A 25,969-nucleotide genomic window follows, 5' to 3' on the forward strand; every position below is an offset into this window, starting at 1 on the left:
TCTACATAAAATCAACATTCTTCTCTTAAGGCAGCACACAGTCCTCCTTCTTTAAGGAACAGTAAATTTAGACCTCTCCTGTTTTGCAAGACCACCTCTGAGAAGGAGGTCAGTGATTCTACAAGCTTAGATATAGACTGTTCTATGACTTGTAAATCTTTATCTATTGCAGACCTCAGTTCATGGAAATATTGAGGGGTCTGTATTAATGCTGCTGTGCCTGTTCCCACACCTGCGGCTACCCCGAGTCCCAACATGACTACTAAGGTCAACGAAATGGGTTCCCTGTGGAAGCGTCTCAGATGTTTGTCAAACTCATCTTCAAGGGTGCCTGCAGGGTGATAATAAACCCGAGGGACCAGCTGTACGAGTATGCAGTAGTCTTTGGTGTCATCAAAGACAGAAGTAGATATACAAGACCACATGCCCACCATTTATCAAGCGTGGGAACTAAGAATCAGTTAGTAGAGGTTCGAGGGCTCCTGAGAGTCTCATTACAGAGATGCCTGTATGCAGCTGGTGGGTTTCCTAGGCAGGTCCCTTTCCCAGAGACCTCTGTAAGGGTTAATCTGTTCTTACTGTTCCAGGCACAGGCAGGCGTCATGGCTGGTAGTGTTATTAAAAGTTCCAGACACCGCAACACCTTCATAATAAGGAGGTTCTGAGGAGAGGCAAAGCCAGCAGGGTTCTGTCATATTAGGGCTGGAACTATTTACCACAGTGAATGCCCCTTGTATTAAATTCAGTAATCATTGTCCAGTGCTCAGGAAGAGTGGAGGGGAAGTTAGAGACGACCTCGATGGGTGTGGCTCTGGAGCATCCGGAGCAGGGGCTCCCTGCTCGGATTAACACTTGGTTGGGACCTACAGGTTGAGTCGGAAGGCTCTCTATTTTTAGTTGTATTGTAAAAGTGGCACCTAAATCTTGCTTCAGCAGCCTATCTGGAAAAAAACATCGAAGGCCCCATGTCCTTCCCCTCAACCATTTAGACATATCTTCAGTCTGTCCTTGGGTGGTAAAGGTAATATTTAAAGGCAAGCATGTGGGGCTGGTGCCACAGGCCCCTGCACTTCTCTGACTACACCTGGTTGGGGAAGTATAATTTTTATGTACCACAATCCATTCCAGAGAAGAACTGGGTTTCCAGTAGGCTTCTCCAGTAGTCTCACATCGCCAAGCAGAACAGTACAGACTTTCTAAGCCCCCACAACCTCGGATGGTAGCTCGGTCTCGGCCATCTCGGGGGCAGCCTCTCCAACTGGCACCTTGCTTCTGGACTTCTACACCGGAACTTACCCTCAGGGGAATATCTCACAGGGACTTCTAGGATTTGTGTCAGGAATGTGCCAGGTGTCAGGCCAAACTACCAACTTACAAAAGTCAGGGGTGAGAGTGGGCCACCATGTATATGGTGGGACTTCCTTGGAGATGGACCGTATTACCTCTCCGACCTGGGAGGAAACTTGCCAAGTCAGTTTCTGAGGAGCATGGGGGTTCTTACCTGCGACCAGTGAGACACTTGTGGTGCAGACACAGCTTAAGAGGATCAGCAGTTTTCTCCAATTTCCATCCATCTTTTGTTGGCTCCGGTGCTCTTTTGAGGTGGGAGGCGTGGATCCAAGCCGAAATGCCTTCAACCTTTACCGCTGTAGGAGTTGTCAATAGCACTAAATACGGCCCTTTCCATCGAGGTTCTAGGTTCCCCTCTTGATGGCGGCGGACCAGGACAGCTTCTCTGACTTGGAACTGGTGAGGTACGTCTGAATTCCCAGTCTCATAAGCCTCTTTCAGCTGTCTCCAGGCTTGACGTCTCACCACCTCAAGGGCCTTTAGGCGGGCAAACAGGGGTTTAGAGAGAACAGCATCAGGATCAAATACTCCACCAGACTCAGTGAATGGTGGTGCCCCCCCCCCCCACAGAATTTCATAAGGGGTGAGTTTAAATCGTCCTGGGGTGTTCCGGACTCGGAACAAGAAAAGGGAGAATGGCTGTCCAATCATTCCTGCCGGTCCCTAAGGCCAATTTTGTTAGGGTCTCTTTTAGGGTTCTATTCATCCTTTCTACCTGACCTGAGTTCTGGGGTCGATAAGCGCAATGTAATTTCCAATTAATCCCCAGTTGAGTGGCCAATCCCTGACTTACCTGGGCAACAAAGGCAGGTCCATTATCAGACCCGATTACCTTGGGTATTCCAAATCTTGGAAAGATTTCTTCTAGGATCTTCTTGGCCACCACATTGGCTGTCTCAGTTCTGGTGGGAAAAGCTTCCACCCAGCCTGCAAAGGTGTCTACAAAAACTAGCAAGTACTTGTTACCATATTTGGCTGGCTTAATTTCTGTAAATCAACTTCCCAATAAGCTCCCGGTCGATCACCCCGGAGCCTCTTTCCAGAAGTATTTATAGAGCGCCCTGCATTTGTCAAAGCACAAGTCTTGCAGCTTCTGACTACTTCATCCACCAGGTCTGAGAGCCCTATCACCTAGTAATCAGAAGATCTCACTATACCTTTTAATTTTTTTGTCCCCAAGTGAGTTAGATAGTGCAGGTTAGCAACATATTTGTGCCCCTCCTTCTGAGGGAGAATCAGTCTGCCACCTTCTGTTTCACCCCCCCCATAAGAGGTAAATCCTTGTGCCAGGCCTAATTTGTCCATTATTTGATAATCTTCAGAAGTGTATCTAAAGCTAGTTTCTCTGGTATCACAATAGTCTTTAGACTCTTTAACTGCCAGGATCATTGCCCCTTGGGCCTCCTGTTTGGTGGTAAGATCTGCCATCTGATTCCCTTTTGCTACAGTATCTCAAGTTCTCTGGTGTCCCGGACAATGTATAATGGCCACCTTTTTTGGCAAATGTATAGCCTTGAGGAGGCTCAGAATTTCTTCTTTATTTTTTATGTCTTTTCCTGCTGATGTTAACAGTCCCCTTTGTCTGTATATTGCTTCGTATATATGGGCAGTGGCAAAGGTATACCTGCTATCAGTGTAGATGTTGATAGACTTCCCTTCTGCCATCCTTAGAGCTTGTATCAAAGCCACAAGTTCAGCTTTCTGGGCTGATGTCCCTTCAGGGAGGCTGCTGGCCTAGATCACTTGCTTCCCGTCCACCACTGCTGCCTGCGCCTTCTACTTACCTTCAACCACGAAACTACTGCCATCTGTGTACCAGCTCGGACTCCCAGGCCACAGCTGATCCTTTAGATCATGTCTAATACCAGTCTCTTCTGCCAGGATGTCAGCGCAGTCATGAATAGGTGAAGAGTCATCAGTCTCAGGCAGCAAAGTAGCAGAGTTGAGGATAGCAGGGGCAGCAAAAGTCACTCATTCAGTCAACAGAAGGCTCTGGTAATGTGTCATATGAGCGCTGGTCATCCATCTGTCAGGGGGCTGCTGAATAATGCTTTTAAGTGCGTGTGGTGCCACTATAGTTATTTGCTGTCCCAGGGTGAGCTTGTCGGCATCTTTAACAAGCAGGGCTATGGCAGCCATAGCTTTCAGGCAAGAGGGCCACCCACTGGCAACAGGGTCAAATTTCTTGGATAAGTAAGCCACTGGTCTTTTCCAAAGTCCCAAAGTCTGAGTAAGGACTCCTCTGGCAACCCTTGCTCTCTCATCCACATAGAGAGTAAAGGACTTGGTTAAGTCAGTAGGGCCCTCTTGATTTCCTCAAAGGCTCGCTGGTGGTCTGGGGTCCACACAAACACCCCCTTCTTTAGTTAGAGGGTACAACGGGGCAGCCAAGGTCGCAAATCCTGGTATCCATAGCTTGCAGAAGCCAGCAGTGCCCAAGAATTCTCTTACTTGTCTTGGTGTAGTTGGGGTGGGTATCTGGGTTACAGTCTTTTTCCTGGCTTCCGTTAGCCACCGCTTTCCATCTCGAAGGGTGTATCCCAAGTAAGTAACCTCAGTCTGACATAGTTGAGCCTTTTTAGCTGAGGCTCGGTACCCCAACTCACCTAATTCTGTCAATTTTTCAGTCCCTTGTCTGCACTCAAGTTCAGTGGTCGTGGCAAGAAGTAAATCATCAACATATTGAAACAGAGTTACCTGAGGGTTCTCAGCTCTGAAGGGGGCCAAATCCCGGTGGAGGGCTTCATCAACAAGAGTGGGAGAATTTTTGGACCCTTGGGGCAATCAGGTCCAAGTCAGTTGACCTACCAGTCCAGTGTCTGGATCTCTCTATTCGAAGGCAAAAATAGATTGACTGGAATGATGTAACCATAGACAAAAGAAAGCATCTTTTAAGTCTAAGACAGTGTACCATTTCCTGTTTGGTGGAAGTGAGCTGAGGAGGTTGTAAGGGTTGGGAACAGTCGGGTGTAGTCTTGGACCCCCCTGTTAACTTCTCTCAGGTCTTGTACTGGTCTGTAGTCGTTAGTGCCAGGCTTTTTGACTGGCAGCAACGGAGTGCTCCAGGGAGATTGACAAGGAACTAAAATACCTTGTTGTAAGAGTCTCTGAATATGAGGTCTAATTCCTTCTCTGGCCTCCTGGCTCATCGGGTATTGACGTACTCCTATGGGGGTGACGTTGGTCTTTAGCCCCACCACTATTTGGGGAACTCTCACTGCCATTCCCATACCTCCAGTCTCTGTCCATGCCTTAGGAAATGCTGTCAACCAGCCCTTTATGTCAGGGTGCTTTTCCTGACTTGGAAGCTCATGTAGTCAATATTCTTCTTCAAGCTTCAGGGCCAACACCATGGAGTTGGGAGTCTCCTATGTCACCTCTGGGAGTCACCAGTTTGAGTAAATCTGACCTGAGCCTTCAATTTTGTTAGCAGGTCTCTTCCTACCAAAGGCCTGTGACACTCAGGAATAACCAGGAAGGAATGAGTTACTTGTCCCCTCCCCAGATCTACAGTTCGCAAGGTGGTCCACAGATATTGTTTCTGTCTAGTTGCCCCAATTACTATAGTCTTTTTATTTTTTAACTTCCCTAATGGTTGCTTCAATACAGAATGCTCAGCTCCTGTGTCTACTAGAAAATCCACAGGGGTCCCCTCCACAGTTACCCTAGGCTCGGGGAGCGGATCCAAGCCCCGTCTCCCCTAGTTATCTTCATCTAGGGCTAGTACCTTAGAGGCCTTCCCTTTCTTCTTTGGGCACTCCCTTGCCCAGTGTCCTTTCTCTTTGGAATAGGCACATTGGTCTTTATCCACGGTATACCTCTGTCCTTCTTTATTCATTCTTGGTCTTCTGTTGCCCAGGTTCCCTATCTGTCTAGGTCCTGTCTTTTCCTTTTTCCTTATTTCTGCGGCCAAGATTCTAGTCAAATTTCTTTCTTGTACACGATCCCTCTGATCCTCTGCCTCACTCCTCTCTCTCTCTCTCTCTCTCTCTCTCTCTCTCTCTCTCTCTCTCTCTCCTCTCTCTCTCTCTCTCTCTCTCTCTCTCTCTCTTCTCTTCTCTTCTCTTCCTCTGTCTCTCACTTATAAAACAGTTTCTCTGCCTCTTTAACTAAATCTCTTAAGGTATAATCCTGCAGCCCTTCTAATCGCTGTAAATTTCTCTTTATGTCTGGCGCTGACTGTCCTATAAAAGCCATAGCCACTGCAGCTTGTTGACCCTCAGAGGTAGGGTCAAAGGGAGTATAACGTCTGTAAGCTTCCATTAAATGGTCTAGAAACACAGATGGTGGTTCAATAGGCCCCTGAAGAACCTCTCTTACCTTTGCCAAATTGGTGGGACATCTAGCGGCCCCTTTGAGACCTGCCACGAGGGCCCAGCGGTAGATGGTCAGCCGCTCCCTACCTGTTGCTGTGTTATAGTCCCAATCAGGCCGGCTGAGGGGAAACCCAGCATCTATTTCATTCAGGAGATTAGTTGGTGCCCCATTCGTCCCGGGGATGTTCTTCTGGACCTCCAACAGGATCCTCTCTTTTTCTTCAGTAGTGAAGAGGACCTGCAAAAGCTGCTGAACATCATCCCATGTGGGTTGGTGGGAAAACATCAAGGACTCTACTAATCCTGTCAGGCTAGCTGGATTTTCTGAAAAGGAAGGGTGATTAGTTTTCCAATTATAAAGGTCTGCAGAGGAAAATGGCTAATACTGGAGGGGTTGAAGGTTGGGTGGGTCCACCGGAGGCCCATAAACATGCAGAAGCAGCGCCACTGTTGAATCTGGTCCTCTGGGACCCTGTGCTGGACTCTGAGCGCACCAGCTTCAGGTGCCCACTGCAGGCCCCCCTTCTGCGCCGCCACCGGCTTCCGGATCAGGCATCTGAGGCAGCTGGTAAGGGGGTGGTGGAGGGCTCGGCCACTCTTGGGGGCTCCTCAATCTTGGGGTAGATTTTAGAAGGAGTCGAAGGTTGTTTTTTGGGCGAACTCTCAGGCTTTGGAGCTTCTGGTTTTGGTCCATGCTCTGCCACTCCTCGGAGAGCCAGGGCTCGGGAGCCTGGCTTCCGTTTGTGCACCCAGGGCTTGACCCAAGGTGGGGGGCTCTGAACCAAATCTTGCCAGACAGTAATGTATGGTTGTTGATCGGGATGAGATCCCGGTCCCTCCTGAAAGACAATAGCTTTAACTTCAGAAATGATAATCAACCAATGATGGTGGCCAGCCAACATCAAATGACAGCCAGTCCGAAGAGCAAAAAGTCTGTCACAGTCCTTTCTTAATCTCAACTGCCAAACTGTGTGCCCTGGCCCTAACCTCAGTCCAATGACCTAAAGTCAAACTCAAAGGAGTCGTCACAGTCTGTCCCATCATCAGAGTCACAAGTAACACAAAACAGAAACCTTAAACACACAGACATGAACCGACAGATGTCTATCTTTACCAAGACAGAAAGGACCACTCTGAAAATGCAGATGGCCGGGAGAGCGTACAGACTTCTTCAACCCAGGAGAACTGCAGAACTACCGTGTCCTTACCGGTACCCAGACGGGAATCTCCCAGGCGTCCCTGGGGTTCCACCAGACCTCCTGGCACATCTACCACTCACACTCGAGTTTCTTCTGAGACACAAACCTCCCTCTCAGCCCGAGACAGGAGCAACTGCAAAACCAGAACTCCAGAACTCAAGAGCTAATACAGATCCAGAATAGCAAATACAGACTCAAAGTTTAGCCGGCACAAACACAAAGACACAGACAATATCTCACCTCTAAGTAGGTCTCTGGAGATGAGGGCGGTCGTCTATCCCGGACGAGCCCCCAAATGAAAGACCCCTGGAGCTGGAAGACCCTCGCTCAAGTCTTGGGATGACACAACCCCCCAAGAACTCACATGAGACCGTCCTTGCTATAATCACATGAGGTTTATTAATGGGAAACAGTGCACTGGTGTCAAGACTCATATCCCAAGCAGGAGCAGTGGAGTTCAACCCTGAGAGGCTGGGAGAAAGGGTATTTAAAGGAAGAAGCCACAACCCAAGGGGGCAGGGTTGGTGTCATTGGAAAAATCACAAGAATACCAGTGAAAAATCACAAGGAGAATTTCCTGTTTCTCAAGATTTTTCTCTAACATTTCAATCTAACTTTATGGTCAGCTAGTTCCTGGAGGAAGCTTTCAGTTATCTTTACTAGGTCGGGAATCACATATCTAAGGGCCTTATCTTAAGTCCTTTTATATAGCTCTTGGGAGAGCAGGCTCAAGAAATGTGACCTTTTACTTACAGGTAGAGGGCAGGGTCTGGAATTTGAGGTATTTAGGGATTCTTATGGGTGAGGTTGCACTTCTGACTCTTTTAGCTGTATTTTTTATTCTTTCAGTTTCCCTCATTTCTTTCTCGGCTTGCTTCTCTTTTGTGTAGAGGAAGGCTACTGATCTATTTGAGTTAATTTTATATCCAGCTACTTTGCTGAAGGTGTTTATCAGCTTTAGTAGTTCTCTGGTGGAACCTTTGGGATCACTTAAATATACTATCATATCATCTGCAAATTGTGATATTTTGACTTCGTCTTTTCCAATCTGTATTCCCTTGATCTCCTTTTGTTGTCTGATTGCTCTGGCTAGAACTTCAAGAACTATATTGAAAATATATAGAAAAATAGATCCATATTTGTTACTTTGCACAAAACTTCAGTCCAAGTGGATTAAAAACCTCAACATAAAACCAGATACACTCAATCTAATGCAGAGAAAGTGGGAAAGAGCCTTGAACTCATTGGCACAGAGGGGGAATTTCCTAAATAGAACTCCAATGGCTCATGCTCTAAGATCAAAATTGATAAATGGCACCTCATGTAACTGGAAAGCTTTTGTAAGGCAAAGGGCATAGTCAATAAGAAAAAGCAGCAACCTAGTAAAAAAAAGTTCACTAACCCCTAGAGGGCTGGTATACAAAATATAAAAAGAATTCAAGAAGCTAACCACCAAAATACCTAACAACTCAATAAAAAATTGGGTTATAGAACCAAACCAAGAATGCACAACAGAGGAAACTCGAATGGCTGATAAGCACCTAAAGAAATGTTCAAAGTCTCTAGAGATCAGAGATTTGCAAATCAAAACAACCCCAGGATTCCACCTTACACCAATCAGAATGACTAAGATCAAAACCTCAGCTGACAATACATCTTGGCAAGGATGTGTAGAAAGAGGAACACTCCTCCATTGCTGGTGGGATTGCAGACTGGTACAAACACTCTGGAAACCAATCTGGAGGTTCCTCAGAAAATTGGAAATAGATCTACCTGAGGAACCAGCAATACCCCTCTTGGGAATATACCCAAAAGATGGCCCACCATGCCACAGGGGAACATGTTCCACTATGTTCATAGCAGCCTTATTTGTGATAGCCAGAAGATGTAATCAACCCACATGGCCCTGGACAGAAGAATGGATACAGAAAATGTGGATCATTTACACAATGGAATAATATTGAGCTACTAAAAATGAGGATATCCTGAGTTTTGTAGACAAATGGATGGAACTAGACAATATCATCCTGAGTTAGTTAGTTCAGACCCAAAGGGCATGTATGGTATGAACTCACTAATAAGTAAATATTAGCCAAAAAGAAAAAAAAAAAGGACAGAATACCCAAGATTCAATCTACAGAACTCAAAAAGTTCAACAAACTGAAGGGCCCAAGTGAGAATACCTCAGTCCCACTTGGGAGGGAGAAGAAAGCAACATAATGGGGGAGGCAATGAGGGACCTGGGAGGTAAAGAAGATTGGGAAGGAAAGGGAAACATGATCTGGTGTTGGGTGCCAGGAAAAGACTGAAGCACTGAGGGCTAGCAGAAAAAATGGGAACAAACTACCTCAGCAGGTAGAAGGTTGAGAGGATACTCCAGAATGTGCCAGATACCTGGGAAGTAACTGACTCTCGGGACTCAAAGGGAGGGACCCTAGATGAAGTGCCCTACAATGGGGAAAGGGAACTTGTAGAGCCCACCTCCAGTAGAAAAGCAAGGCATCAAGAAGAATGATGGGATTACCACCCCACAGTCAAAAACTTTGACAATTCCAGTTTGAAAAAACTGCAAGGATGGAAATGGATAAGAGCCTAAGGAAAAGGAGGTTCAGTGACAGGCCCAAAGAGGGTCTGGCTCAAAGGGAGGCTCCAAGACCTGATACTATTACTGAGGCTATGGACTGCTCACAAAAAGGGACCTATCATGACTGCCCCCCAAAAGACCCAACAATAGCTGAAAGAGTCAGATGAAGATATTTGCACCCAACCAATGAACAGAAGCTGCGGACCCCCGTGGTAGAATAAGGGTAAAGCTAGAAAGACCTGAGGATTAGGGTAACCCTGTAGGAGGACCTCTCAATTAACCTGGACTCCCAAGATCTCTTAGACACTGCATCACCAACCAGGTAGCATTGTTGCCCCTAACATATAAATAACAGAGGGCTGTTGGGTCAGGATTCAGTCAGAGAAGATGCACTTAACCCATAAAAGACTGGAGGCCCCAAGGAGTTTAGAGATTTGGTGAGGTGGTGGTGTGGGGACATCCTCGTGGAGACAGGGGTGTGGTAGGAGATATGGGATATGGAACAGCTGGAGGGTGAACCTGGAGAGGAACAAAATCTGGAATATAAAAAAGAAAGAAAAAAAGAAACAATAATAATTAAATAAATCAAGTTTAAAATATGTATATATGCTATAACTTTTAATTTTATAAATATTAGCACATAAAACTTTATATTTCTCTACCTCCAAAAATGTGAGTAAGTCGATTTCCTAACACTAAATGAGACATCTATTACAAGTCTACCCCCGTGCAGCTCATTAACAATTTTCAAATAGTGGCTGGAAGGACTGTAAAAGGAAGATTTTAGGGAAAATGACTGCTAAAAAAATATCTTCTGGAAATAGTAGGGTCATATGAATTCATTGTGATTGCATTTGCCTGCAAAACTTCATTTACAAAAATAATGAAGTATTTGTTCAAAACTTGAGTCACAAAACTTTATTTAGATTAAAATAGTCATTTATCATTACATATTCATATTTATGTAACTGTATAAGATTCTAGAAGTTTTATACAGATAGTATAACCAAGAAATCAGATTTGACCCATTTATTTCCTGTAATACCCTATTTGCACTTTACTTATTAAAACAATTATCTATATTTTTGCAATAACTTCGACAAAACTTTATTTTAAAAAGTGAAATTGGTGGGTCTCCTTGCAAGACATATTTTTTCAGTATATTTTGAGGTTTTTAAAATTTTTTCATTAGATATATTTTATACTTATATTTCAAATGTTATTCCCCTTCCTGGTTTCCTGTCCATAAACCCCCATTCCCTCCCCTCCCCCTTTCCCATACGTGTATTCCCCCTAGCCATCCCCCTTATTGCACCCCATATTCCCTTGGCCATTCACAGCCGGACCCACATGTGGCCCATATATATATATATATACAGCCACCAAAACTAGCTAAGATTGATGAAGCTAAAAAATGAAGAATCGGATATAGATCTCTCCTGAGAGACACATCCAGAGCATGTCCAATACAGAGGTCAATGATAGCAGCAAATCATTGAACTGAGAACAGGACCCTATTTAAGGGAATTAGAGGAAGGATTGAAAGAGCTGAAGGGGCTTGCAACTCCCTAAGAACAACAATGCCAACCAACCAGAGCTTCCAGGGACTAAACCACTACTGAAGACTATATATGGACTGACTCAGGGCTCCAAATGCATATGTAGCAGAGAATAGCCTTGATGGGGCACCAGTGGAAGGGAAAGCCCTTGGTCCTTAAGATGAAAGTACTTATAGTAGAAACAAATAACGTCATAAAATGTTCTTAAAAACAAAACAACAAAACTGAAGTTATGTACCTTTTTGCACAGAGACAAAGAGATGAGTTGAAACTCAATGGTTCATGACAGTCCTGGTGGTTTTTGATCAGGATTTTTTTTTCCTCTGTAGAATGGAGTAAGGCTCGAGAGAGCAGAGCCTACAGCCAAATAACTAAATAAAACATATGGCTCAGCAGCTCCATATATACTCTAGCTGTAACTATAGTGTAATGAGCTTTAAGTGTCTTCTAAACTTTGTTATAATCTAAAGATTCAAATTCAGAGTTATTTCTAATTTAGCTTTTTCTGGAGAAGGAGTGTGATTTGGTATGCTCACACTTTTGCCGGAATGTTAAGATAATTTTTTAAAACACAAAGTCCCGCGATTGCCTTGAAACTATCTATGTGTTACAGAAAGTGCAAATTCACAAAGATATTCTGCCTGTGCATCCAACATTCTGGGGTTATGGGTATTCTCCCTCCCCTACACTTAGACTTCATGTTAATCATTGGTCTCTGAAATGGAGAAATGATTTTAAGTCATGCAACATATGTATCATGATGTAATTTTAAAGGAGATTGAGAAAAGAATAGCAATGATGTAGAACTAGAAAGTGCTTCCTCCATCACTTACCTTCTGTATTGTTGGTATTTGTTAAATAATAGCTTTAGCAATCTCTTATTTCTGGGTTGACCTGTGGTTACAATTTATTCATTCAGTGAAATGCAGTTTCCTCGGGTAGGAGGTTTAACTGATGCGTCAAAAACAGCACAAAATTAAGTCAACGGTCTTTGTTTAGATACACATGCCTAATTTGAACAAATATTGCATCTCCTGGAAAGGCACACTTACAATACTGCTTTAAATGCTTTCAGAAATTCTAGTATATAATCAGAAAATCTCCTCAGAAACATCTGAAAAAAACTTGTGAACAGAGTAGGTGTTCAAACTTGAAGGTTGTTTTCACTAGCATAACTTAGGCATTGTTCCATAGAGCAATTTAAACTAAAAAACAAAGCTTCGGGTAGAGTTCATTGGACAGGTTTTAAAGATAACATCTCTTCAACATTATTTATTTTAAATTAAGTTCTGAATTTTTAGCACAAAATAAATTATACATTGTCTCCAATTCCACATTCTTGACCTTGGTCAGCTGTCAATTAGGTTTCTGGAGTTAGTCAATATGACAGTGAGAAAGTGGTCTGTGAAGTGGAATGATCACTATGTGACAGATACCATTAATAAACATATTTATTATCATTCTTATTGTTGTTGTTGATGTTGCTGCTGCTGCTCCTGCTGTTTTACAATCATTGCCATCATCATCCTCATCATCATCGTCATCGTCATCATTCTATACAGCACATCTTAAAACTTCTATTTCTACTTGTTTTTTATAACACTAAACATTGCTCCTTTTGCCATGCTTCACTGCTGTCAACTATAGTATATATAAAAGTCCCAATTTTAATAGAAGTTTATAAACGATCAACCAAAGAATACATCATATGAAGGGATCCATGACTCCAGCTGCATATTTAGCAGAGGATGGCCTTTTCTGGCGTCAGTTAGAGGAGAAGCCATTGGTCCAGTGAAGGCTTGATTTCCCAGTGTAGGGGGATGCTAGGGTGGTAAGGCAAGAGTGGGCAGGTGGGTGGGTAGGGTAAAAGCTGGGGGGAGGGTGTGGGATAGAGGGTTTGTAGAGGGGAAACTGGGAAGAGGGCTAACATTTGAAATGTAAATAAATAAAATCACCAATAAAAATTAAAATAAAACATGTAGTAACTAAGATGATTGAGTGAAATACTGATGTGATTAAATGTAACTGCCAAACTTGGTAAAAGACGGTACAAGTAAAAAAAATAAGGATCTGATAATTTTGTGTCTAGGACTCTTTAGGAAGTAGTAGCTATTGTCTGAATTTCATGGTTTTGTTTGTTTTGTTTTTGACTTTCTCTGTTTGTTAATTATTTATTTATTTATTTTCTTCTCTGAAAAATGACTTTTAAATTTAAATCAAGAAAATAGTTGCTTATATATTTGTAGTAATTTCTGCAGTATTAAAAAATGAAGAATAAATTAAACGACAGAAATGACATTTTTTTAATCAGAAGGTCAACAGCTCTAACCGTAAAAATCCCAAAGCTAGATAATACTTGGTCTCTGATGAAAGAAACACAAAACCTGAAGACAATATAAATAAGAACACGCATAGTAAGCACATGATTACATTAATAACGCAATACTTAGGAACACTGAGTGGAAAATACTTAATTTTTTTGTGAAATTTTATACTTGTGTTCATTAAATGCTAATAATATCTACCCTCTCCAACTTTCTCTGTTTTCTAACACACCTTCCTTCCAAATTCATGTCTTATATTCCTTTATTTCATTATTTAACCCACAGAAGTTCAATTAGGTCTTCTTGCATGTTCTTGAATGTGGGCCAACTGAATGACCACCAAACGATTGGAAAAGTAATTGTTTTTTCTCCCCTGCAGCCTTGAGGATACAAAAGTTCCTCTGTCATGAGGGGGTCTCCAGGTCACCTTTGTGAATGTCTCAATTGTATCTTACTCTATCTTGCATGGCTCCTATATATGTAACTGAAGATGATTAAATCTGTGTACTCAAAACCCATGCCATGGCCAGAAGAGAGCATTTCACAGCACGCTTGTTCATATTTGACACTTACACTGTATCTGCCTCTGCTTGAGAGATGCCCCCTGAGACTTAAGTTGGAAGAGATTGATATAGAAGCCTCTCTATACCTGGTTACTCTCAGCCACTTATTCTCTGCCCTTTGATCAGTTATGACTTTCTGCTTGAACCAATGCCTTCTGCAAAATACAGTTTCTCTACCTAAGGTCAATAGCAAAGCAAATTTATTTAACAAACTAACCACAGTAGGTCCCACATGACCTCGTCATCCGTGAATCTTAGGTACAGGATTCACAGTACCGGTAATGGATTTTTCTCTTGTGCAGCAAGCAGATCTCAAATCCAATCAAAATACAGTAAACCATTACTGTACCAGTGGGAATATCTCAATATGTCAGAAAGCAAATAGCTAGGACACAGCTAAAGAAGATTATTTCAAGTATTTTCATAGTATAAACAAGTGACACAGGCTTACACACTCCTTTCTAGATTCAAAATTTCATGCCATCAGGTTAGAGGAAACTAGTTCAAACGCAGAAGCCATCTGCAAGGATATCTAAGTAAGGGAGTTCTCCAGGTTCTAATGGCAGGATTGCTCGTCCAAAGAAATAATGGGTATTCAACTGTAACTAATACAAGTTGCTCGTTTTCTCCTTATCTCATAGATATATCTTATGTTTCAAAGTATCTTAATATTTTTTGTCAGTACAAACAAAAGGAATTTGATCTGAAATGTTGATGTTCATAATGATATTTTAGGATGAATTTATTTGATAATAATTATGTTTCCCTCAAAATTTAAAAGCTATAATATGTAAAGAATTTAATTTGCTCATTTGTATTGAAAATACCAGTCACACCTATAGTGTTAGTTTTCTCAAGAAATATCTGCAAGTCACTTAAATCACTTCTAAGACATAGAATGACAACATTTCTCCTCATTCCATTTTAATTAACTTTGTTAGGAAGGTTTCTATTACAAGGACAATGTATGTAGTATAAATAGTTTGTTTATCAAAGTTTTACTTTGCTCTTGCACATTATACTTCATGTTCTGTTTCTAAGTTCAGGACAAGTAACAGGAGAACAATAATGGTAAGTTCAGCAAGTAAATAGTTATTACACCTACATTTTATGGTACTTTCTAAGGTTAAACTTTATGCAATTACCATGGAGTTTGGGAGTTAGTAGAATTGCTAACAGCATCCTAACGTTAAGATACTGTAAAGTTATGTGCTAAAATGACTTGCTCTTCATTCATATTCTACTTTCTCTAAAATGTAATCTGTCTGTCTTTTTACTTGTTTTTGTATTAAAACATCAGTATTGAAGTTGAAAATTTTACAAACTAACAAAGTCATCAAGAAAAGTAAATGTTTCCATGAATAATAATGCAGTAGAAAATTCCTGGAATCTATGAGATGCACTGTAGTGAGAAAGCCTAGTAATGGAGGACACAGAATATGAACTTTTCATCTATCGTAGGCAGGCAAGAATTTGGTGGTGGAACTGGATAGTATTTGTTTGAGTTTTGGTCAAAGAAGTTCTTTAGAGATCCCTAAACCACCCATGCTGATACAAGGACTAAAGTTTGCCCTCTTAATACCAATAACTGGGTTTCATTGTAGAGGACAACCTCTACTCAGCTCATTGAAGATCCAGGAAGGGCAAGGTAACACGAGTTTATTGGCTTCACCCTTGTGTTCTAGTCTCTTTGGGTGGAGAAAGTATTCTACAGATTGTGGAAAGAGAAACCTAGACACCAACCCAGTCACAAAACCCTCCACCAACAATTGGTCCTGCCTGCAAGCTGTACTGGGGTGCAGGAAATGTTGGAGAAACCAATGTTTGGTTTAATTTAAGGCACATGCCAGGAGACAAAGTCCATGCCTGCCATTGCTTGGATGGGAAAAACTGGAGACTGATAATCCCAGAGACATAGGGAAGAACCGAGCATAACTTGAAAAAATAATCACTAATATTATAAGCTTCCGTAAGGCAGAGAAGAACATCAATTGGACACAATGGAAATCTACAAAGTAAGAAAAATTGCATGAGCTATTAGAAGGCTAATATCAGAAAATATAAAAAAAAATAGACATAGACAAGCCAAATAATCCAATTAAAATGAGGTTTAAACTTAAAGAGAGAATACTCAATAAAGGAATCTCAAATAGCTGAGAAACACTTAAAAATGTTCAATATCCTTAGCCATCAATAAATACAAATCAAAATACATTGAGATTCCTTCTCAGTGTTACCTGTCAGAGTAGTTAAGATCAATAACAAAAGTTACAGGTCATGGTGACAAGGATGTGGAGCAATGGAAATATTCCTCCCTTGCTGGTGGAAGTGGAAACATGAACAGCCACTGTGGAAATAAATATGGCAGTTTCTAAGAAAATTGGGAATTGATCAACCTCAAGACCCAGTTGCACCACTTTTTGACATATACCCAAAAGACACTCTAACCTACTACAAGAACAGTTGCTCGACTATGTTAACAGTAACTTTATTTATAATAGCCAGAAGACGGAAGTAACTCTGATGTCCCTTAACAGATGAATGGATTGATATAAGTACATAAAAGAGTATCACTTGGCTATTCGAAAATTAAATGCTATCATGGAATTAGTGGACCAATGGACAGAACTAGAAAAAAATTCATCTGTGCAACCCAGGCTCATAAATATACACATGATATGCATTCTCTTATAAGTGACTATTAGCTGTTAAGTAATCCAAATATCCAAAGAGGTTAATTAACAATGAGGCTCTGGGACTGGGGGATTCATGTATCTCTCTGGGAAGGGGAAATAGAGTAGATATTGTATGTGAATTGGGAATGAGTGGGCCTGTGAACAGTAGGGATCAAGTAGGGGAGGGAGGGACTGATGGGGACAGTGTAAGGAAAGACTGCTGAAACTGGAGGCCATTTATGGGAAAGGGTATGCAGTGGAAACTACCTAGAGCCTATGAGGTTGGTAAGAATCCTAGTCAAAGAGGACACAAAGCCTGAACTAACTATCTTTTGTGAGCAAGTAAGGTTCACACTGGAGAGACTGGTATACTAACCCAGCCACAAAAGCCTCCACATTTATCCTGGATCCAGGCTCAGAATTTGAGAGAGTGGCCAAACAATGACTGTTCTAAGTGAAGGCCCACACCACAGAGGGAGCCCATGACTGACACTGTCTGGATGGCTCAGGGGCCTAGGCTTGATGCTTACCATATTGTCATCAGAGAGTCTTTCTCAGGGGGCAGATGAAAGCAGATTCAGAGACACACAAATAGTAGAGTCCAGGAAACCACCACAGGTGAAGAGGGAAAGGATTATAGTAATCAGAGTGGTGAAGACCATCAGGAGCACACAGCTCAAAGAATTAAAAAGAAAAAAAACCAAAACAACATGATTTCTAATGGTATTCTGCTATGTTAAGAGAAGTTCAGTAGCCACACAGAGATTTTCTTCAGCACCAGGTAAAAACTGGTGCACTGATGATTCACACCTAGAAAGTATAAATTGGAGGTCTCCACCTAGTCTTTCCCCTGGGTGACTCAGGGAACCCCACAGAAGAAGGGGAGGAAAGACTATAGGAATCAGAAGGGATGAAGGACACCAGGAGAACATGGCCCACTGAATCAACTAAGCAGGGCTCTCATGAACTCATACAGGCTAAAGTAGCATTTGGCTTGCATTGGTAAGTAATAGGCCCTCTGTGTTATAGCTGTCTTGTGGGTTTTGCGAGATTCCAAACAGTGGGAGGTGAGTATAACTCTAACTCTGGTTTGTTCTTGAAACTCTTCCTCCTATTAAGATGTCTTGTCCTGATTCTAAAGGATGACTTTCACCTTATTGTATATTGTTCTATCCTGTATGGCTGTAGTCTTCTGGAAACCTGCTCTTTCCTGAAGAGGAAATGGAAAGGAAGATCTGGGTCATAAGGGAGTTTGAGAATAGTTAGGAGGAGTGGAGGGAGGGGCAAAGGTGGTAGGAATATATTTTATGGAAAAGGAATCTATTTTCAAATTAAAAACAAAAACAAAAACTGGACTCTTGCATTGGAACTGACCTGAAGAATAATATTCATGATAACAGATGTTGCGATGAATTTTTCCAAAGGACAGAGACATCCAAGAGGCCTTTCCAGCTATGATCACCATAAAACACATCAATGATCAACATTGCAAAATAAACTTACAGCTGAAGTTGTGACACTGATAACTTGGCAGTAACCAACTGGTCTCTAGTTGTACTGGAGGCTTTTTCAACATGAGAAAAATTATGTCTGGTACTTGAAACCTGGCTATTAATTGGTCCTAGAGAAATCAGGGTAATTCAAGGAGAAATATATCTCTTTTAATTTTTCTAAATCACCATAAACACAACCATCAATCTAAAAATATTTGTCCTAAGCCCACAACTATGTATAGTCTTTACTAATCGTCGAGGATACTTCTTGTTGACACAGATGGAGAGCCTTACACATTGTTGTTTCCCCAACAATCAGAAATACCTTGGATCCTAGTCCTAAGAGAAGAGTAACATTAATCTGGCAACACAGCTGCTCTGGCAAAAAAAATCACATCCAAAGATATGATCAGCTATAATTTAAAAACACCTTTAATAATTCCAGCTGAAATACACATAAACTTTTAGTACACAGCCTTAACTCCAAACAGTGTGGGAGGTGAGTATACCTTGAACACTTGTCTGTTCTTGAAACTCCTCCCCCTGTTAAGATGTCTTGTCCTGCCTCTAAGTGATGACTTTCACCTTATCTTATTGTACGGTAAATTTGTAAAAGAATATAGCCACATTTGAAATTGATGTCCAATTGAGTAATTGACAAAGTGACAAACCAGAGAAAGATTTTGACAGAAATCTTTTGAGTCCATGATAGCATATGCACAGCTCTTAGTGGAACAGACATGAAAGAGAGCAGAGCACAGAGTACAGTCAGTTCAATTTGTGGAGTTAGGCCAGTTGAGTTCAGTTCTTAAGTTTTGTTCATTCAGTTGAGCTCTGTCGGAGTCCCTGCAATGGAGTTGAGTTTGGTTGAGCTGGCTCTGTTTGGTGTAGTAAGTGCAGAGCAGTGCAGTGCAGTGCAGTTCATGGAAAGTAGAGGCAGTTATATCAGGAGAGTTTTACAAAGACAGGTTGCAGGTGAAGATAGAAGAAGCCAGAGCATAAGAAGGAACAAGAAGATTAGAACAGCTTCCCAGAGTTAGTTTGAGGCCAAAGTGAGAAACCAGATTGAATCAGTCAGCTTGAAGAAGAATTTGAACCAGAACAGCTGAGTTGAATCCAGCTAGTGTGAGTTGAGAAGAGCTAGAAAAGGTGAGCTATTCAGCAGTAAGTCCCAGAGGCTAAAACATTCTAGGTCTAGATTAGATTCTACACATTCTAGAAGCTTCCAGGGCTGGGCACTGGGATAGTGAGAACAGAGACAGAAACACTCTGAGCTCAGCTTAAGCCATATATTCATGAAGGTTGGGTAATGCATTCATCTCCTTCCTACATCTGGTGAATACAAGAAACTTTTACACCCACTGAATATATTTACAATGTATCCCCACACCTCAGGCACAGGGAACATTGTGAAAGAGGAGGAGTAAAGGTTTTTTTTTTTTTAATTTTTTTTTAATTTTTTATTTTTTTTATTATCTTGAGTATTTCTTATATACATTTCAAGTGTTATTCCCTTTCCCGGTTTCCGGACAGACATCACCCTTCCCCCTCCCCTTCCTTGTGGGTGTTCCCCTCCCAAACCTCCCCCCATTGCCACCCTCCCCGCATAGTCTAGTTCACTGGGGGTTCAGTCTTAGCAGGACCCAGGGCTTCCCCTTCCACTGGTGCTCTTACTAGAATATTCATTGCTACCTATGGGGACAGAGTCCAGGGTCAGTCCATGTATAGTCTTTAGGTAGTGGCTTAGTCCCTGGAAGCTCTGGTTGCTTGACATTGTTGTACTTTTGGGGTCTCGAGCACCTTCAAGCTCTTCCAGTTCTTTCTCTGATTCCTTCAACGGGGGACCTATTCTCAGTTCAGTGGTTTGCTGCTGGCATTCGCCTCTGTATTTGCTGTATTCTGGCTGTGTCTCTCAGGAGCGATCTACATCCGGCTCCTGTCAGTCTGCACTTCTTTGCTTCATCCATCTTGTCTAATTGGGTGGCTGTATATGTATGGGCCACCCGTGGGGCAGGCTCTGAATGGGTGTTCCTTCAGTCTCTGTTTTAATCTTTGCCTCTCCCTTCCCTGCCAAGGGTATTCTTTTTCCTCATTTAAAGAAGGAGTGAAGCATTCACATTTTGATCATCCGTCTTGAGTTTCCTTTGTTCTAGGGATCTAGGGTAATTCAAGCATTTGGGCTAATAGCCACTTATCAATGAGTGCATACCATGTATGTCTTTCTGTGAGTGGGTTAGCTCACTCAGGATGATATTTTCCAGTTCCAACCATTTGCCTACGAATTTCATAAACTCGTTGTTTTTGATAGCTGAGTAATATTCCATTGTGTAGATGTACCACATTTTCTGTATCCATTCCTCTGTTGAAGGGCATCTGGGTTCTTTCCAGTTTCTGGCTATTATAAATAAGGCTGCGATGAACATAGTGGAGCACGTGTCTCTTTTATATGTTGAGGCATCTTTTGGGTATATGCCCAAGAGAGGTATGGCTGGATCCTCAGGCAGTTCAATGTCCAATTTTCTGAGGAACCTCCAGACTGATTTCCAGAATGGTTTTACCAGTCTGCAATCCCACCAACAATGGAGGAGTGTTCCTCTTTCTCCACATCCTCGCCAGCATCTGCTGTCACCTGAGTTTTTGATCTTAGCCATTCTCACTGGTGTGAGGTGAAATCTCAGGGTTGTTTTGATTTGCATTTCCCTTATGACTAAAGATGTTGAACATTTCTTTAGGTGTTTCTCAGCCATTCGGCATTCCTCAGCTGTGAATTCTTTGTTCAGCTCTGAACCCCATTTCTTAATAGGGTTATTTGTTTCCCTGCGGTCTAACTTCTTGAGTTCTTTGTATATTTTGGATATAAGGCCTCTATCTGTTATAGGATTGGTAAAAATCTTTTCCCAATCTGTTGGTTGCCGTTTTGTCCTAACCACAGTGTCCTTTGCCTTACAGAAGCTTTGCAGTTTTATGAGATCCCATTTGTCGATTCTTGATCTTAGAGCATAAGCCATTGGTGTTTTGTTCAGGAAATTTTTTCCAGTGCCCATGTGTTCCAGATGCTTCCCTAGTTTTACTTCTATTAGTTTGAGTGTGTCTGGTTTGATGTGGAGGTCCTTTATCCACTTGGACTTAAGCTTTGTACAGGGTGATAAGCATGGATCGATCTGCATTCTTCTACATGTTGCCCTCCAGTTGAACCAGCACCATTTGCTGAAAATGCTATCTTTTTTCTATTGGATGGTTTTGGCTCCTTTGTCAAAAATCAAGTGACCATAGGTGTGTGGGTTCATTTCTGGGTCTTCAATTGTATTCCATTGGTCTATCTGTCTGTCTCTGTACCAATACCATGCAGTTTTTATCACTATTGCTCTGTAATACTGCTTGAGTTCAGGGATAGTGATTCCCCCTGAAGTCCTCTTATTGTTGAGGATAGCTTTAGCTATCCTGGGTTTTTTGTTATTCCAGATGAATTTGCAAATTGTTCTGTCTAACTCTTTGAAGAATTGGATTGGTATTTTGATGGGGATTGCATTGAATCTGTAGATTGCTTTTGGTAAAATGGCCATTTTTACTATATTAATCCTGCCAATCCATGAGCATGGGAGATCTTTCCATCTTCTGAGGTCTTCTTCAATTTCTTTCCTCAGTGTCTTGAAGTTCTTATTGTACAGATCTTTTACTTGCTTGGTTAAAGTCACACCGAGGTACTTTATATTATTTGGGTCTATTATGAAGGGTGTCGTTTCCCTAATTTCTTTCTCGGCTTGTTTCTCTTTTGTATAGAGGAAGGCAACTGATTTATTTGAGTTAATTTTATACCCAGCCACTTTGCTGAAGTTGTTTATCAGCTTTAGTAGTTCTCTGGTGGTACTTTTGGGATCACTTAAATATACTATCATGTCGTCTGCAAATAGTGATATTTCGACCTCTTCTTTTCCGATCTGTATCCCCTTGATCTCCTTTTGTTGTCTGATTGCTCTGGCTAGAACTTCAAGAACTATATTGAATAAGTAGGGAGAAAGTGGGCAGCCTTGTCTAGTCCCTGATTTTAGTGGGATTGCTTCAAGTTTCTCTCCATTTAGTTTAATGTTAGCAACTGGTTTGCTGTATATGGCTTTTACTATGTTTAGGTATGGGCCTTGAATACCTATTCTTTCCAGGACTTTTATCATGAAGGGGTGTTGAATTTTGTCATATGCTTTCTCAGCATCTAATGAAATGATCATGTGGTTCTGTTCTTTCAGTTTGTTTATATGATGGATCACGTTGATGGTTTTCCTTATATTAAACCATCCCTGCATGCCTGGGATGAAGCCTACTTGATCATGGTGGATGATTGTTTTGATGTGCTCTTGAATTCGGTTTGCCAGAATTTTATTGAGTATTTTTGCGTCGATATTCATAAGGGAAATTGGTCTGAAGTTCTCTTTCTTTGTTGGGTCTTTGTGTGGTTTAGGTATAAGAGTAATTGTGGCTTCATAGAAGGAATTCGGTAGTGCTCCATCTGTTTCAATTTTGTGGAATAGTTTGGATAATATTGGTATAAGGTCTTTTATGAAGGTTTGATAGAATTCTGCACTAAACCCGTCTGGACCTGGGCTCTTTTTGGTTGGGAGACCTTTAATGACTGCTTCTATTTCCTTAGGAGTTATGGGGTTGTTTAACTGGTTTATCTGTTCCTGATTTAACTTCGATACCTGGTATCTGTCTAGGAAATTGTCCATTTCCTGAAGATTTTCAAGTTTTGTTGAATATAGGTTTTTATAGTAAGATCTGATGATTTTTTGAATTTCCTCTGAATCTGTAGTTATGTCTCCCTTTTCATTTCTGATTTTGTTAATTTGGACGCACTCTCTGTGTCCTCTCGTTAGTCTGGCTAAGGGTTTATCTATCTTGTTGATTTTCTCAAAGAACCAACTTTTGGTTCTGTTGATTCTTTCTATGGTCCTTTTTGTTTCTACTTGGTTGATTTCAGCTCTGAGTTTGATTATTTCCTGCCTTCTACTCCTCCTGGGTGTATTTGCTTCTTTTTGTTCTAGAGCTTTTAGGTGTGCTGTCAAGCTGCTGACATATGCTCTTTCCTGTTTCTTTCTGCAGGCACTCAGCGCTATGAGTTTTCCTCTTAGCACAGCTTTCACTGTGTCCCATAAGTTTGGGTATGTTGTACCTTCATTTTCATTAAATTCTAAAAAGTTTTTAATTTCTTTCTTTATTTCTTCCTTGACCAGGTTATCATTGAGTAGAGCATTGTTCAATTTCCACGTATATGTGGGCATTCTTCCCTTATTGTTATTGAAGACCAGTTTTAGGCCGTGGTGGTCCGATAGCACGCATGGGATTATTTCTATCTTTCTGTACCTGTTGAGGCCCGTTTTTTGACCAATTATATGGTCAATTTTGGAGAAAGTACCATGAGGAGCTGAGAAGAAGGTATATCCTTTTGCTTTAGGATAGAATGTTCTATAAATATCCGTTAAGTCCATTTGGCTCATGACTTCTCTTAGTCTGTCTACATCTCTGTTTAATTTCTGTTTCCATGATCTGTCCATTGATGAGAGTGGGGTGTTGAAATCTCCCACTATTATTGTGTGAGGTGCAATGTGTGTTTTGAGCTTTAGTAAGGTTTCTTTTACATATGTAGGTGCCCTTGTATTTGGGGCATAGATATTTAGGATTGAGAGTTCATCTTGGTGGATTTTTCCTTTGATGAATATGAAGTGTCCTTCCTTATCTTTTTTGATGACTTTTAGTTGAAAATTGATTTTATTTGATATTAGAATGGCTACTCCAGCTTGCTTCTTCTGACCATTTGCTTGGAAAATTGTTTTCCAGCCTTTCACTCTGAGGTAATGTCTGTCTTTGTCTCTGAGGTGTGTTTCCTGTAGGCAGCAGAATGCAGGGTCCTCGTTGCGTATCCAGTTTGTTAATCTATGTCTTTTTATTGGGGAGTTGAGGCCATTGATATTGAGAGATATTAAGCAATAGTGATTATTGCTTCCCGTTATATTCATATTTGGAAGTGAGGTTATGTTTGTGTGCTTTCATTCTCTTTGTTTTGTTGCCAAGATGATTAGTTTCTTGCTTCTAGGGTATAGCTTGCCTCCTTATGTTGGGCTTTACCCTTTATTATCCTTTGTAGTGCTGGACTTGTAGAAAGATATTGTGTAAATTTGGTTTTGTCATGGAATATCTTGGTTTCTCCATCTATGTTAATTGAGAGTTTTGCAGGATACAGTAACCTGGGCTGGCATTTGTGTTCTCTTAGGGTCTGTATGACATCTGTCCAGGATCTTCTGGCCTTCATAGTTTCTGGCGAAAAGTCTGGTGTGATTCTGATAGGTCTGCCTTTATATGTTACTTGACCTTTTTCCCTTACTGCTTTTAATATTCTTTCTTTATTTTGTGCGTTTGGTGTTTTGACAATTATGTGACGGGAGGTGTTTCTTTTCTGGTCCAATCTATTTGGAGTTCTGTAGGCTTCTTGTATGCCTATGGGTATCTCTTTTTTTAGGTTAGGGAAGTTTTCTTCTATGATTTTGTTGAAGATATTTACTGGTCCTTTGAGCTGGGAGTCTTCACTCTCTTCTATACCTATTATCCTTAGGTTTGATCTTCTCATTGAGTCCTGCATTTCCTGTATGTTTTGGACCAGTAGCTTTTTCCGCTTTACATTATCTTTGACAGTTGAGTCAATGATTTCCATGGAATCTTCTGCTCCCGAGATTCTCTCTTCCATCTCTTGAATTCTGTTGGTGAAGCTTGTATCTACAGCTCCTTGTCTTTTCTTTTGATTTTCTATGTCCAGGGTTGTTTCCATGTGTTCTTTCTTGATTGCTTCTATTTCCATTTTTAATTCCTTCAACTGTTTGATTGTGTTTTCCTGGAATTCTTTCAGGGATTTTTGCGATTCCTCTCTGTAGGCTTCTACTTGTTCTCTAAGGGAGTTCTTTATGTCTTTCTTGAAGTCCTCCAGCATCATGATCAAATATGGTTTTGAAACTAGGTCTTGCTTTTCTGGTGTGTTTGGATATTCCGTGTTTGCTTTGGTGGGAGAATTGGGCTCCGATGATGCCATGTAGTCTTGGTTTCTGTTGCTTGGGTTCCTGCGCTTGCCTCTCGCCATCAGATTTTCTCTAGTGTTACTTTGTTCTGCTATTTCTGACAGTGGCTAGACTGTCCTATAACCTGTGTGTCAGGAGTGCTGTAGACCTGTTTTCCTGTTTTCTTTCAGCCAGTTATGGGGACAGAGTGTTCTGCTTTCGGGCGTGTAGTTTTTCCTCTCTACAGGTCTTCAGCTGTTCCTGTGGGCCTGTGTCTTGAGTTCACCAGGCAGGTTTCTTGCAGGGGAAAAGTTGGTCCTACCTGTGGTTCCAAGGCTCAAGTTTGCTCGTGGGGTACTGCCTAAGTCCTCTCCGCTGTGGCAGCAACCGGGAAAATCTGTGCCGCTCCTTCCGGGAGCCTCCGTGCACCAGGGTTTCAGATGACGTTTGGTGTTTTCCTCTGGCGCCTGGATGTGCACAGAGTGCAGTCTCTTCTGGTTTCCCAGGCGTGTCCGCCTGTCTGAAGGTTCAGCTCTCCCTCCCACGGGATTTGGTTGCAGAGAACTGTTTATCCGGTCTGTTTCCTTCAGGTTCCGGCAGTGTCTCAGACGCAGGGGTCCTGCCGCTCCCGGGCCCTCCCCTATGGGAACCCAGAGGCCTTATACAGTTGCCTCTTGGGCCAGGGATGTGGGCAGGGGTGGGCAGTGTTGGTGGTCTCCTCCGCTCTGCAGCCTCAGGAGTGCCCACCTGATCAGGCGGTGAGGTCTCTCTCCCACGGGGTTTGGGAGCAGAGAGCTGCTGAGGTCCGGGATCCGCCGGTGTGGGACTTCCGGTAAACACAGGAAGTGCCCGGCCTTAGAGGAATTTTG

At 41.9% G+C, this 25,969-nt stretch overlaps 1 pseudogene; it reads right to left on the reverse strand.

Moving 5' to 3' along the window:
* Positions 1 to 784: 784 nt before the first annotated feature.
* Positions 785 to 6,707, reverse strand: LOC147996494 (uncharacterized; annotated as a pseudogene).
* Positions 6,708 to 25,969: the final 19,262 nt, after the last annotated feature.

The sequence above is a fragment of the Rattus norvegicus genome, chromosome 2, assembly GCF_021556685.1.
Source record: "Rattus norvegicus strain SHRSP/BbbUtx chromosome 2, alternate assembly SHRSP_T2T, whole genome shotgun sequence".
NCBI classification, from domain to species: Eukaryota; Metazoa; Chordata; class Mammalia; order Rodentia; family Muridae; genus Rattus; species Rattus norvegicus.